Source organism: Sminthopsis crassicaudata, chromosome 5 (genome assembly GCF_048593235.1).
Source record: "Sminthopsis crassicaudata isolate SCR6 chromosome 5, ASM4859323v1, whole genome shotgun sequence".
Taxonomy (NCBI): domain Eukaryota; kingdom Metazoa; phylum Chordata; class Mammalia; order Dasyuromorphia; family Dasyuridae; genus Sminthopsis; species Sminthopsis crassicaudata.
This window is the reverse complement of record NC_133621.1, coordinates 202,834,762-202,851,661: the sequence shown is the minus strand read 5'-3', so window position 1 is coordinate 202,851,661 and position 16,900 is coordinate 202,834,762. Positions and strand designations below refer to the sequence as shown.

Below are 16,900 nucleotides of genomic sequence, written 5' to 3'. Positions count from 1 at the left end.
GTTTGCTCTTAGATAAAATATTTACTTATTTAAATACCAAGGGAAAAAATACAAAAAGAATAGTCCAGGAGGACAAGAGAAGATTTTTATGTAGGATTTGAGATGTACTTTGAAAGAAGCTAAAAATTCTGTAATTAAGAGGTAAGAAAGGAGTAGGAGACCATTTGTATAAAGGTAGGAAAGATGAGATAGAATTTCATATAGGGAAACAGAAGACCAGTATGATACAATGCTATTTTATGCACAGAACTGGTATCTATACAGCGCTAGGACAGATTTCTACCTTTATGTTTTTACAAGCTCTCTTCATAGTTATTTATAATGAGGATCTAGCCTATTGAGTCCATTCTTTAAGCTAACTTATACGTAGGTTAAAGTCCTGAAATTGAAGGGGGAAAATGAATATATCATTGTCGTTTTATATACTAAAAATAATTATCTTATTCTCGTGATATTCTCATATGAATATTTGTTTCAGTGGGCATATTATCATTCAGTGTTTTATGGAAATGGGGCTTCAGGAAAAAAAATATAATTTAATGGAGAATTTTGTCCTCTTGAGATTTCTTACCCTCTGTATTGGTAAAGAAGAAAATTGAGCAATTGTGGCGTTAGATGATAATCTCTAGTTATTCAGTGAATTCAGCTTACATAGAAAATATACAAAGCATTGGACCTGTTTTCTTCCCAATATTTTCGCCTAATATTTCCTGACATATCTAATAACCACTTCAGTTTTTCTGGTTTGTCTGTATTCATTGCCTTAATTCTTAATTATTTGCATTTGCCTTTGCTGAATCCTTAGTTCTTACATTGAATATACAAACTTATTTGCCACTTTTCTCTAACACTGTGTTTGAAACTTCTGGCCTATATTAAAAGAAAGTGATTTTTTTTTTAGACCAGGTCTATGAATGCAATTGTTGACATCAATAAATTAATTATTGTCTTATTTGTTACTGACATCGTACTTTCACCTTCTACCCCCTTTTGGTGTACTATTTAAGTCTTCCTTTTTTTCCCCCCACTTTATATAAAAGTAAAGAGGATATTCCACATATTTTTAGATACTAGACAAAGGCACAATATGAGAATTATTTGTAATTTTTAAATGTAATAAATACCTGAAAAGTGAGCCTTAAAATTAGTTTTACTTTTTGATTCAGTGAAGATTTGTAGAACATGAAGAAAATTAAGTTTATATTTTACAGAATTTTTAATATTATGCTTTTTTAGTTATAAGAGAATAATTAACTCAATATACTTGACAGCATTCCATGTATAAATTCCACAAAATAATGTTGGTAGAATCTTTTCATATAATATAATAGAATTTTCATTTGTTAAATTAGAAAAGTCTGAGCACAAAATCATTTTATTAAATTTTTTTGAAAGAAAATATAGATTTCTTTCTAAAGATGCATTTTTAATTCTGGTGCATTGTGCTTCAACTGAAAAAGAGGTGAAATCCCTACTGTTTCCAATTTTATTGATTTGAAACTAATTAGAAAGACATAATGTTGGATGTATTTTGATAGAATTATTAGATTATAATGTATTGATATTTCAATTTGCCTCTGACTCAGCTATATCTTTTATTTAAAATCATATTACTCAATGAACTTTATGAGAATGTTTGACATAACAGGCCTTTTAAATTAACAAGAAAAAGGAAAAACATATTGAAGCGAAGAATAATAAATTAGATCTTTTTCATTTTTATTACCATTTAAAATCTCTTATGTAAGAAAAATTGTGATCAAGCAAAAAGAAGTAAGTAGGTGCATATAAGTGTAGAAAAATGGTGAAACTCACAAATAATGTGAAAAATAATAGCTATCCTATAAAATGTACTCCATACACAATTTGGGATAATGAAACATTTGTTCATAATTTATGTATTAGTTTCTGAATGTTATAATTAATTTTGTGGAAAATATTTAGAGTATTTAAAATTATGAGCACAATACTACGGGATAAAATTGAGAAAATATTTTCCCATTAGCCAACATTTTTATGATTTTTCAATTTATAAAATATATATTAAGATCTACCAAGTACTAAAAAAAAACTCAGACATTTCACCATTATAACAAATTTCTAATAACCAAATCTTAATTGTTGTAGTCGTTGCAAAGTTTTGTGTATCAGAGCAGAAGCAAAGATGTAACAGTGTGTATTATAAAGGCAAACTATTTAATGGAAAATGTAATTTGCTTATCTGTAGCTACTGCCTATAAAATGACTCAGATTGTTGTCTGGATTAATTACAAAGCTTTGTTTTATGTGCAGAAATATTAGTCTTTTAAAAATCAAACTTCATAGCTTTTTGTATATTAATGTCAAGTTTAATTTATGATATAATTAAGGTTGTGGTGGTCTTTTGAATGTCAGAAAAATAAACACTTCTTTGATGTTGGGGTTTTTTTGTCCCTGTCTTCCAAAATATAGTACAATGTATAAAAAGTTAAACAACTTGTTATTATTAATTCTATAGTGAATGCTGCTGCTTAGAAAAGGAGCACCATCTGTGCCAATAATGATCACTATGGTATTTTGTATCAAAGTATTAATGATATTTAAAATTATATGAGAGTATTTTATTCAATAACTTGTGTTAAAATATAATTGCTGCAAATCTTTTACTTTTTATTGAATACATAATCTGTTTGAACTTGAGTAACTTGACATGTACAATTTTAAATTTGTTTATTTTTCTTATGTTTTACTTGTTCACACCGGTTTTAAATGGTTAAATTCATGTTGAAATTGTCACATCAATATAAATAAGAATAGTAGAAAGGTACTAACAGGATTTATTTTAATATTTTGATGGATCTGTATTTTATCATATGGCTATTCCTTTCACTGATGTATTGTATCACCAAATAATATATAATATTCTTAAAACAGAAAATAAAGGTTTCATTAATTTGAAATATTTGCCAGTTTTACATCATGGGGAAAGACTAAAGAAAGTTGATACTTAAAATGAAAATAGAAGATATTGGTAATATAAATGCCCAGTTTTTTTTGACAATTTCTCTTGTTGTTATAATATCTTTTAAATGTAACAATTATTCAGATTTATATTCAAAGTCTATAATATTCATTAATAATCAAAATTAGTTTTTATGTTATTCTTAAGATATTTCAAGAAATATTTTAACACCCAAGTGCATGCTCTATCATTGAACATTTACCATATTATAGGAAACTAATCTGACTATGTACTGCCAGACTTAATATTCTGAATATCTTTTAATAGTAATATATAGTTTCCATTTCTTTTAAATTCATTACAGCATATATTATATTTAATTGTATATTTCAAAGAATCTAAGTGATGTAAATTTGTCTCATGATGTTTTGTTGAAATTAAATCTTTACATAAAATTTAAATCTTTTTTTAAAGTGTCAGTGCCAGAATTATGAATTAAAAAAATAAAAGTTTAAATTGTTCATTAAAATTTTTGCTACCCCTTGCATTCTTTCCAGGTTTTGTGAATCTTAGAAGTTGGAGAATGTTCAAAATCAAAATCAAAAAATTTACATCCACTAACAGAAAAACAACTTTTAAGAAAAGCAAATCTGGTTCTCTATTTTTTATGGGAAATTAAAAGTTTTATAACACTTTTGCATGTGTATTTACATATACATATACAGAGAGATATTAGTAAATATTTTACAGCTGACTCTGGAGGAGGAGGAAATACATACACAATATATTTAAAAATTATTTTAAGAACTATTCCTCCACTGATAAAAGAGCAAAAGATATGAACTATGGCCAAAGAGCTATGGAATCATGTATATCCTTTGACTTAAAAATACCACTATCAGGCATGAATCCCCAAAGAGATTTTTTAAAAAACAAACAAAAAAAAGGATTATATGTACAAAAATGTTTATAGCAGCTCTCTTCTCCGAGCAAGGAATTGGAAATTGAGGGAATGCCCCTCAATTGGGAAATGACTGAATAAACTATGGAATGTGATTATATGGAATATTATTGTTTTATGGGAAATGATGAGCAGAAGACTCTCAGAAAAACCTGGAAAGTCCTCTATGAACTCAAGCAAAGTGAAATGTACTGTGTACAAACTAATAGCAATATTGTGGGATGAGCTGTGAATGACTTTGCTATTCTCAGCAATAAAATGACCCAAGACTAAACTGAAAGAGTAATGGTGGAGAATGCTAACCACACCCAGAAAAAGAACTGATTGTTTCTGAATACAGATTGAAGCATATCTAGATTTTGTTGTTGTTTTCTTTTATTTTCTTGTTCTTGAAGGTTTTTTGGGGGAAAGGGGAAATTATGTTTTCTTTTACAACATGACTTTTATGGAATGTGCTTAATTTTATATGTACCTTCTTAATGGGAATTGGATGTAGGAAGAAAGGCAGAAAATCTGGAACTCAAAGTTTTAAAAACCAATGTAAAAATTATTTTACATGTAAATGGAAAAAAATTAAATATTAAGCATAAAACAAGCATTTCCATAACATAGTATGATTTTTTAAAAAGATGATTCCACACGAAATCTATTCTGCATGATTTGCAATTCTTTTAAATGTCTTTTCTTTCTTCTCTCCCTACCTCATCCTAAATATGAGTACCATTAGATACAATTATGTATATATATATGGAAAATAATTGTATACATATTTCTATTTATTAGTTCTTTCTCTGGATGCAGATAGCTTCTTCCTTCATATGCCCTTTGTAATTGGTTTGAGTATTATTTATATAGATCAAAATGAAATATCAGTCAAAGTTCTTCTTAAAACAATATTGCTGTCACTGTATACAATGTTTTCTTGGTTGTATTCATTTTTCTCTTCATAATTTCATGGAAGTCTATTCACACTTTTCTAAGGTCATCAAATTCATAATTTTTATAGCATACTAATATTTCATCATAGTCGTGTATCACAACTTGTTCAGTCTTTCTCAATTGATGAATATCCTTGTAATTTCCCATTCTTTGCCACCACAAAGAGTGCAATTATAAATATTTTAGAACATACAGATTTAAATTTTTTTTCTTAATCATCTTTTGAAATATACCTAGTGTGGCATTGCTAGGTCAAAGGGTATAGGCAGTTACTCTTTTGACATAATTTCAAATTATTCTCCAAAATGGTTGGACCAGTACACAATTCTATCAGCAATTAATTAGTACCCCAATTTTCCCAAATCTCCCCCAAGATTTGTCACTTTTCTTTCAATCATTTCAACCAGATACATGTAAAATTATATCTCAATGTTATTTTAATTTATTTTCTAATTAATAATTAATTTAGAGCATTTTATATGACTATAAATTGTTTTGATTTCTTCATTGGAAAACTACCTGCTTATATATTCTTAGAGATTTGCCAAATTTCTTTATATTTTTGAGATATGGAATTTTTATCTGAGAAGGTATAAAATTTTCCCCTAATTTTATGCTTTTCATCTTTTTGATGGAAATGATGATGTTGGCTACATTTGTTTTACTTTTACAAAATCTTTTTAAATTAATGTAATCAAAATTATCTGTTTTATATCTCATTTTGCTCTCTATCTCTTGTGTATTTATAAATTGTTTGCCTAACTAAAAATCTGATAAGTAATATGCTCCATGCCTTTCAAATTTTCTTGGAATATCTCTCTTAATGTTTAGGCCATGTATCCATTTTGATTTAATTTTGGTAAATGGTATAATATTTTGGTCTATGCCCAATTTCTGTAAAACTGCTTTCCAACTTTCCAAACAAATTTATCAAATAATGAATTCTTATCCCAAAATTTCAAGTTTTTACACTTGCCCAATACAGTCACTTTGTTTTCTTGCTACTATAAATTATATGTCTACTCTGTTCTATTTATTCTGCCTTTCTATTTCTTAGCCAGCATCAGATAATGTTGACAATTACTATCTTATAAAATAGTTTAAGATCTGGTAATGCTAAACCTCCTTTCTTTACATTTTTTTCATAATTTTTTGATATCCTTGCTTTTTTTCTTCCAAATAAATTTTCACTTCCTTTAGCTCAATAAAATAATTTTTGGCACTGAATAAGTTTAAACAGAATTGTCATTTTATTATATTGGCTCCACCCAGCCATGCACAATTAATATTTCTCCAATTAGTTGTCTGACTTAATTTTTATAAAACAATTCTTTTATAATTATATATAACATATTGTGTATTTTCATAGGTCCATTTTGGTAAGTATAGTCTCAGGTATTTTATGTAGGTTAGCATTTTTTATAAAAGCTTTTTTATTTTCAAAACATATGCATAAAAATTAAATATACACAGTGTAAAATGTAGGGCAGTTTTAGAGGGAAGAAACTAGGAACTGGTGAGGACAAGGAAAGGTCTCCTACAGAATATGAAATTTGATCTAAACCCTGAATGAAGGAAGCTAGAGAGATGAGAAAGGATAAAATTCTAATCATGCGTAAACAGTTGATACAAATGTACCAAGTCAGGAAATGGTGTATTATGTCTAAAGAATGATATGTAATATTGTATTTAATTTATACTTTAACATAATTAACATGTATTGGTCAACCTTCCATGGGGGTGGGATGGGGGAGGAGGGGGAAAATTGAAACAAAAGGTTTGGCAATTGTCAATGCTGTAAAATTACCCATGCATATATCTGGTAAATAAAAACTATAATTTAAAAAAACATCTGCATAGATAATTCTCAATATTCACCCTTGCAAAACCTTGTGTTCCAAATTTTTTCCCCTCTCTTCTCACCATCCCCTCCCTGAGATAGCAAGTAATCCTATATATGTTAAGCATGTACAATTCTTCTATACATTTTTGCACAATTATCATGCTGTACAAGAAAAATCAGATCAAAAGGAAAAAATGTGAAAGAAAACAAAATGCAAGCAAACAACAAAAAGACTGAAAATACTATGTTGTGATCCATACTCAGTTCTTACAGTCCTCTCTCTCGGTGCAGATAGCTTTCTTCTCCACAAGACCACTGGAACTGGCCTGAATCATCTCATTGTTGAAAAGAGCCACATCCATCAGAACTGATCATGATAAAGTCTTATTATTGCCATGTACCATCTCCTGATTCTACTCTCTTCACTTAGCATCAGTTCATATAACTCTCTCTAGGCCTCTCTGAAATCATCCTACTGATCATTTCTTATAGAAAAATATTTCATTATTTCTCTGTAAGAAATGACCAGCAGGAGGAATATAGAGAGGCTTGGAGAGACTTACATCAACTGATGCTGAGTGAAATGAATAGAACCAGAAAATCTCTGTACACTTCAATGTTGTATGAAGATGTATTCTGATGGAAGTGGATATCTTTAACATAAAGAAGATCCAACTCACTTCCAGTTGATCAATGATGGACAGAAATAACTACACCCAGAGAAGGAACACTGGGAAGTGAATGTAAATTGTTAGCACTACTGTCTATCTATCCAGGTTACTTATACCTTTGGAATCTAATACTTAACGTGCAACAAGAAAATGGTATTTACACACATATATTGTATCTAGGTTATATTGTAACATATGTAAAATGTATGGGATTGCCTGTCATCAAAGGGAGGGAGTAGAGGGAGGGGGGGATAATTTGGAAAAATGAATACAAGGGATAATATTATAAAAAATTACTCATGCATATATACTGTGGAAAAAAATTCTAAATAAAAAAAAATAAAAATATATTCCAAAATATTAATATATGATAACTTATTCAGCCATTCTTCAATTCATGGACTTCCACTCAGTTTCCTGTTTTTGTTTTTGTTTTAATTTTAAGGTAGCTTTTGAAGTTAACTTTTTTTCTTTATTTTTTATTAAAGCCTTTTATTTTCAAAGCATATGCATGGGTAATTTTCAATATTCATTCTTGCAAAACCTTGTTTTCCAAATTTTTCCCTCCCTTCCTCCAACTCTCTCCCCCAGATGGCAAGTAATCCTATTTAAGCATATACAATTCTTTTATACATTTTCGCACAATTATCATGTGCACAAGAAAAATCAGATCAAAAAGAAAAAAAAATGTAAAAGGAAACAAAATGCAAGCAAACAACAAAAAGTAAAAATACTATGTTGTGATTCACATTCAGTTCCCATAGTCCTTTCCCTGGGTGCAGATGGCTCTCTTCATCACAAGATCATTGGAACTGGACTGAATTATCTCATTGTTGAGAAGAGCGATGTCCATCAGAATTGATCATCATATAATCTTGTTGTTGCCATGTTTAATGATCTCCTAGTTCTGCTCATTTCACACAGTATTAGTTCATGTAAGTCTCTCCAGTACTTTCTGAAATCATCCTGGTAATCATTTCTTATAGAACAATAATATTCCATAGCATTTGTATACCATAACTTATTTAACCATTCTCCAACTGATGGGCATCCTCTCAGTTGCCAGTTCCTTTGCCACTATAAAAAGAGCTGTCATAAACATTTTTTGCACGTGTGGATCCCTTTCCCTCCTTTAAGATCTCTTTGGGATTCAGGCCTAGTAGATAAACTATTGGGTCAAAGGGTATGCACAGTTTGATAGTCCTTTGGGCATAGTTCCAAATAAGCATGATTTTAAATATGATAACTCTCATAATTTCTTCTTTTAAGGTTTTGTTTGTGATATATAGGAACGTTAATGGTGTGAGTTAATTTACTTTCTATCCTGGTACTTTGCTAATTTTATTATTTTTTTCAACTAATTTTTTAGTTGAGTCTTTAGGAATTTTCTAGTATATCATCATATCATCTGCAAAAAAGCAAAAATTTTATTACTTCTTTCCTATTTTAATTCTTTCTATTTCCTTTTCTTTTATTATTGCTATTGCTAGGATTATCATATTAATTATATTGATGATAGAGGGTATCCTTATTTCATACCTGCTCTTACTGGGAAGAGTTCAAGCTTATCCTTATTACAAACACATGCTTGCTGATGGTTTTAAAGAAATTCTTTTTTTTTTTAATCAATTTAAGAAATCTAAGAGAGAAAAAAAATAACAGCCATTTTTACAGCTTGGGTCAGCTTGAACAAAGATCTGCCAACACACATGACTAGGAGCACACAGTGCTGAATACTCCGAAACAGGAAGAGACTGTGCACTAAGGGAAGAGAATATCTGAAATTCAGCACAGAAAGTCTTAAACCAGTGCTTTTGAATAACTTGCAGTTACGATATGCTACACAGTAGAGCCAACTAGCTGCTCTGCCTCTCACTATATAGTTTCAGGTTACAGATCCAGAGTGGACTAAGAAAGGGACTTGTACTGAGAGGTTGCTTTCCATGCTGAGGAGCACAGATCAAGTTCACAAGCAAGCAGCAGTCTTGTGACTCATATTGCAGGAGCAGAATGGGGTGAGCCTAAAAGCCTGTTTTTCAGATCTAAAACCAAGTAAAGAACTTGGAGAGCTCAGACTAGGGGGCAGATTTTTCTCTGTACTTCAGAAGTACACAGAGCTCAGCCCATCAGATCCAATCAGATGTAACTTTAAAATCTATTACAAGCTATTGCTATCTCTATTGGTATATACTTTTTTCTCCAAAATGTATTTATCTATCCCTTTAAATTAAATTTAAGGTATTAAATTCATATTGAGATTGTACTGTGTGTGACATTAATTAAGCTTTATAATTTTGTGTCAGGTAACTGATATTCACTCTAATAAGACACTACATCATTATAATAAGGGTAAAGAGGAAAAAATTGAACTGTTTTAAAAATGTTTCTATCCCATAGCATTTGGAGGAAAGTAGTTTTCTTTGGCATGAGGAATCAATCCTAGATTCCCAATAATTATATTTTTATTCTACTGAAATATGCTGCCTTTTCATTCAATAGTATTAGTCCTTGAAGTTAGAATATGTCATATTTTAGTTTAAAATAAAGCAGAAAATTTTGCCTTTTGAAATAATACAAAAAAAGATTTTATTCCCTTTCATGGATGATTGCTATATTTTCAAGAAAATTACAAATGTGTCATTTTGTTCTCTGAGGCAACAATTAGGAGATTGCTACTGTTTGAATATCTGATGTGTGTTTTTCTAGTGTCATGCTTCATATCACTTTCTTAGTTCAATTTACTGAGTAATATTTGTGTTTTTCTCCCATTCTCTTGGCATGCACAAACATCTCTACAAATTTGATGATTTAGGATGACACCAATTACAATGCATGCAGTGTAAATATTTTTGTTTTGTTTTTTTCATAGAGAAACATTTAAACATTGTACTAACTGAAAAATAATATTGTTGAAAACAAAATAACCTTATAATTAATCATGCATATATTTATCCAGATTAATCAAGAAAAATGAAAAAAGGAATATATGAAGAACATCAAATATATTTATACATTCTTAACCTCTGCTGACTCAGTCTCAAATCTGCAATTGCCTTTTTGTTACCTTGACCTCAGTGTCCTATTTTAAAAACTTTCCAAACTGAACTCAACTTTCCCCTCAAACCCTCCTCACTTCCAATATTATTGTCAAGGATACCACTGTTAGGATTACTAGGTGAGAACTCAGGTTGTCTGGATAGTGACAAGGTGAGAATTCAGGTTGGACAATTACAAGGTGAGAACTCAGGTTGACTTGATAGAAGGAGCAAGCTCATTGGCTGAAGTGGTTCTTCCCAGAAGCCCTTGCATTATCCCATGCCCATTCTCTGGGAGGATAAAAGAGACAGCATTGGGCCCAGAGAGCAGATCGGCCTGGAGAAGGATAAGAGCTGGAGGAGATTCAGAGCCAGGATTCAAGAAGAAGACTCTGCATTGCATCAGGCTTGACGGGGCTCTCTGCAGGAAGGGAAGTCACTTCTCTGGACAAGAGTTAACAGCAAGTGCCTGGAGACAACGGTTCACTACAGGAAGAAGAATCTGTCCAAGAGATTTGAGTTGACACAGCAGATCTCTTCCCAGAGAGCGATCCAGCAGCTTCTGGAGACGACAGCTCGCTACATACCACCATCTTCCTATTTCCTGTAGACTGAAACTTAAGTATCATTCTTAACTTTTCACTCTCATTCCCCACCCACATATGAAATTTGGTGCCAAGGCCTGTGGATACCTTTGTGTCATACAGCATACACCTCCTTCTCTCTTAGGAGCACTACTACCATCCTGGCGTAAGCCCGCATCACCACATAACCGGACTAATGGAATAGCCTATTGGATAACATTTCTGCTAAAAACTTCTCCCCACTCCTATTCATTCTCAAATCACCTGTCAAAACGATCTTCCTAAAGCATAAGTCTGACCAGGGTACTCGATAAACTTCAGTGACTCCCTATTAACTTTAGAATTATATATAAAACCCTCTGTTTGACATTCAAAGCCCTTTATAACCTGCTCCCTCCCCACCTTTTCAATCTTCTTTACATGTTGTTTTCCTATCCTCACATCCCCACTTACCACCATAATTAGAAACTATGCTCTCCTTATGAATAGGTATTATCTTTTACTTTTGGGGGAGGGAGTATCTACAGCACTCAGGTACAAGGAGTTGTAGAGTAATCCTCAGGATTAGACCAGAAGACCATCAACAATTCCAACACTAAGAAATTGTGCACAATGAATGTCCATATTAGGTATTGGCTAGGAAAAATTCCTTTTTGGTAACTGATAGATTTTGAGTGTATCATCTTGTTCCAACCTTGAATCTGAGCTATCAGACTGAACAATCCTGATCAAATAGCTTTCTTCAGTGAATTTAATGGAGATAATGACCAACAAAAAGAAAAATTCCAGTACCAATTAACTCTCAAAAATATGAATTATGCACTAGAGGTAGAGAAGTTATAACTATTTACATGAGGTAAGACAAGTCCAACAGTGTAACAGTCTTAAGAACAAATACTGGAAAATGCTAAGCCTTGAAAACTTGATGGAGCACCCTGCATGTATGCGGCTCTATAGATAAAGAAGTTAGGGAACAAAATCTATAAAGACAAAAATATAGAAACTGGTTAGAATATAGAACTAAAACTTGTTACTTTAGGAGCTAAATACATTCTTCTTAGAAAAGTATGATAAAAAAGGAAAACAAATAAAAAGATAGTAGGAAGAAAAATTAGAGGGATTTTGAATTAAGCATTTGGTTGGGAGAATAAAAAAAGAGAATTACATATAAGAATAAAAGGAAAAGGAAAAAACATCAAAAGGTTAATTAATGGCTCTTTTCTTTTTTTAAATTTTATTTATAAATTTTGACAGTATGCATGAGTAATTTTTTTATACCATTATCCCTTATATTCATTTTTCCAAATTATCCTCTCCCTCCATTTACTCCCTCCCCTTGATGACAGGCAATCCCATACATTTTACATGTGCTACAATATAACCTAGATACAATATATGTGTGTAAATCCCATTTTCTTGTTGCACATTAAGTATTAGGTTCCGAAAGTATAAGTAACCTGGGTAGATAGACAGTAGTGCTAACAATTTACATTCACTTCCCAGTGTTCCTTCTCTGGGTAGTAATGGCTCTTTTCAACAATGAAGTGATTCCGTCTAATTCCAATAGAATTGTAATAGAGAGAAGAACTACCTCCATCTGGAGGGCTATGAGAATTGAACATGAATCACAACATAGTGTTTTTGTTGTTTGTTTGCTTTTTTTTTTCCTTTCTTCTCTTTTTTTCCCTTTTGATCTGAATTTTTCTTGTGCAGTTTGATAAATGTGAAAACATATTTAGAAGAATTGCATATATTTAACTTATGTTGGATTACTTGCTGTCTAGTGGAAGGGTGTGGGGGAAAGAGAGTGAGAAAAAAAACCAAGGTTTTACAAGAGTGAATTTGAAAATTATCTTTGTATGTATTTTGAAAATAAAGAAGTTATTAATTTTTTTTCAATTTTTATAAGGTAATTCCTGAAAATTATAGAAAGAGTTGAAAAGTGTTAAATGTCTGAGAACCAGATTTTTAAAAGTTCTCCTGACTTCAGGGCTGGTGCTTTATTCACTGTGCCACCTAGCTGCCCCCTTATCTATTTTTTTTAATGAAACCAGCACCTGGTTTTATTTATTAGTTCAAAAGTTTTTTTTCTTTTCAATTTTAAAAATCTCTTTGATTTTCAGAATTTCTAATTTGGTCTTTAATTGGGGTTTGGAACTTGTTATTTTTCTAGATTTTTTTAAGTTACATACCCAATATATTGATCCGCTACTTTTCTATTTGATTGATGGAAGCATTTAGAAATATAATTTTCCCTGAGAAATTTGGATGCTTGCCATAGATTTAGGTATGTTGTTTCATTATTGTCATTCTCTTTAATGAATTTATTGCTTCTATGATTTTTTTCTTTGATATCATTCTTTAGGATTAGATGATTTTGTTTCTAATTCACTTTTAATCTATTTTTCCATGGCCCTTTATTGAATGTAATTTTTATTGTATGATAATATGAAATAAATTCATTTACTATTTCTATTTACTATTTACTATTTTACTATTTTGACTGATACTGTGTATTTCCCTCTGTCCTATTTTCCCCCTTTTATCATTCTTAGTCTTTTCTTTAACCATGTCCTTCTTCAAAAGTGTTTTGCCTCTACTTTCTCCCCAAGATCTGACCTTGTTTTTGTCAGTTTCTTCCTTTCAATTATTCCCTTCCTATCCTGCTTTCCTATACAGCAATATAGATGTCTGTATGCAATTGAATGTGAGCTATTCCTTCTTTGACCCAATTTCAGCAAGTGTAAAGTTGAAGCAAAAGACCATTGTAAGAGGTCTATTGTACCTCTTCATATGAGATAATTTACCCCATTCTGTTCTCCCTTCCTCTTCTTCCAGTGCAATCCTCTTTAATTTTTTGGGAGAAGATATCATCCTATCCATGTCCTCCATGTATACAACTTGTAATTTCTCTAAAAGTGATGGAACTCTTAGAATTTTAAGTGCCTTTATAGTGATAGACTTCTTAGAACTTAACAAATATCATCTTCCCATATATAAGTAAATGGTCTTTTCACCAGCAATAATTGAAAATCCACTATTTCCATTTTTTCTCCCTAAAGAATTATACTCAGTTTCATGGGGCAGATGATTCTTGGTAACAATTGTAGCTCTTTGCCTTCTGGAATCCAAGCTCTCTTATCCTTTAATGTAGAAACTGCTTTTTTTTTCACTGATTGGGGCTCTTAGATATTGTTTCTTTCTGGATATTTGCAATATTTTCTCCTTGACTTAGGAGCTCTGGAATTTGGCTAGATTATTCCTGTCAATTTTCCTTGAGGGATCACTTTCAAGAGGTAATCTCTGATGTGAGAAAACTGGGACACTGATGCATTGTTGGTGGAGTTGTGAAAGAATCCAACCATTCTGGAGAGCAATCTGGAATTATGCCCCAAAAGTTATCAAAATGTGTATACCCTTTAACACAGCAGTGCTACTACTGGGCTTATATCCCAAGGAAATCCTAAAGAAGGGAAAGGGACCTGTATGTGCCAAAATGTTTGTGGCAGCCCTTTTTGTAATGGCTAGAAACTGGAAATTGAATGGATGCCCATCAATTGGAGAATGATTGGGTAAATTGTGGTATATGAATGTTATGGAATATTATTGTTCTGTAAGAAATGACCAGCAGGATGGATACAGAGAGGCTTTGAGAGACTTACATGAACTGATGTTAAGTGAAATGAGTAGAACCAGGAGATCATTAGACAATTCAGCAATAATACTATATGAGGATACATTCTGATGGAAGATCCAATTCAGTTCCAATTCATCAATGATGGACAGAATTAACTACACTTAGAGAAAGAACACTGGGAAATGAATGTGGACCACTTGCATTTTTGTTTTTTCTTCCCAGGTTATTTTTACCTTCTGAATCCAATTTTTCTTGTGCAACAAGAGAACTGTGTGGATCTGCACACATATATTGTATCTAAGATATACTTTTAACATGTTTAACATGTATGAGACTGCTGCCATCTAGGGGAGGGGGTGGAGGGAGTTGGAAGGGAAAAGTTGGAACAGAAGTGAGTGCAAGGGACAATGTTGAAAAATTACCCATGTATATGTTCTGTCAATAAAAAGCTATAATTTTTTTTTAAAAAAGAAGGTAATCTATGGATTTTTCTATTTCTATTTTGCCTTCTGCTTCTGGGATATCAGAGTGGGTTTCTTAAAACATGATTTCTCAGCTAGTCTCTTATCATAGTTTTCAGATGGCCAATAATTTTTAAATATCTCTTCAATATATTTTCAGGCCAAACTTTTTACAATGACATATTGCATATTTTCTTTTTTTTATTTTATTTATTTCTTTTTCTTTTTGATTTATTGTTTTATTGATTGTTTAGACCTAAGAAAATGGTGGAGATATTAATGATGCAGATTAAATTTAAAATGAGTCCAGCATATATTCCCTCTCCCTCCCAGTCAATTGTTAAACATTTACCAACATACTTAGAGCCCAAATCCCAAAGTGCCAAGCTTTTTCCAGACTCAGAGCTTGGCGAAAGTTAGATAGTGAATATTAAAGTTTTTACTATTAATCATTTTTTAAATAGAATTTCCCAAAGCTGAACTAGAACTAGACCAGAGTTTTTTCTTCCTTTGCAGGGATTCTTTTTTTTTTTTTTTAGAAGGGAAGCAAGAAACTGGGAATTTTTTTTTAATATCCAAGGGTTCTGATAAGAGTCTCATTTCTTTTTTTTTAATTAGTTTTATAATTATAACTTTTTTTTGACAGTACATATGCATAGGTAATTTTTTTTTACAACATTATCCCTTGTACTCCCTTCTGTTCTGAATTTTTCCTCTCCTTCCCTCCATTCCCTACTCTAGATGGCAGGCATTCCCATACATGTTAAATACCTTATAGTATATCCTAGGTACAATATATATGTGCAGAACCAAATTTTGTTGTTGTTGTTGTTGTTGTTGCAAAGGAAGAATTGTATTCGGAAGGTAAAAAATAATCTGGGAAGAAAAACAACAACAACAACAAAAATACTCACAGTTTACACTCATTTCCCAGTGTTCTTTTTCTGGATGTAGCTGATTCTGTCCATCATTGATCAATTGGAATTGGATTAGCTCTTCTCTATGTTGAAGATATCCACTTTCATCAAAATACATCCTCATACATTGAAGTGTATAATGATCTCCTAGTTCTGCTTGTTTCACTCAGGATCAGTTGATGCAAGTCTCTCCAAGCCTCTCTGTATTCCTCCTGTTGTCATTTCCTACAGAACAATAATATTCCATAACATTCATATACCATAATTTACCCAACCATTCTCCAATTAATGGACTCCATTCATTTCCCAGTTTTCTAGCCACTACAAAAAGGGCTGCCACAAACATTTTGGCACATACAGGTCCCTTTCCCTTCTTTAGGATTTCCTAGGGATATAAGCCCAATAGTAGCACTATGCACATTTTGATAAATTTTTGGGCATAATTCCAGATTGCTCTCCAGAATGGTTGGATTCTTTCACAACTCCACCAACAATGCATCAGTGTCCCAGTTTTCCCACATCCCCTCCAACATTCATCATTATTTGTTCCTGTCATCTTAGCCAATCTGACAGGTGTGTAATGATCTCTCAGAGTTGTCTTAATTTGCATTTCTCTGATCAATAGTGATTTGGAACACTCTTTCATATGAGTGGAAATAGTTTTAATTTCATCATCTGAAAATTGTCTGTTCATATCCTTTGACCATTTATCAATTGGAGAATGGCTTGATTTTTTATAAATTAAAGTCAATTCTCTGTAATTTTGGAGATGAGGCCTTTATCAGAACCTTTAACTGTAAAAATGTTTTCCCAATTTGTTACTTCCCTTCTAATCTTGTTTGCATTAGTTTTGTTTGTGCAGAAACTTTTTAATTTGGTGTAATCAAAATTTTCTAATTTTTGATCAATAA

At 31.5% G+C, this 16,900-nt stretch overlaps 1 long non-coding RNA gene across 1 annotated transcript in view; it reads right to left on the bottom strand.

The window, feature by feature from the left end:
* The window catches only part of LOC141543764 (uncharacterized), an 87,163-nt gene that overhangs the window by 38,744 nt on the left and 31,519 nt on the right, over positions 1-16,900 (bottom strand). The window contains exon 2 of the long non-coding RNA XR_012482515.1: positions 15,987-16,214. This is a non-coding gene — a long non-coding RNA (uncharacterized LOC141543764). The remainder of the gene's footprint in view (positions 1-15,986; positions 16,215-16,900) is intronic.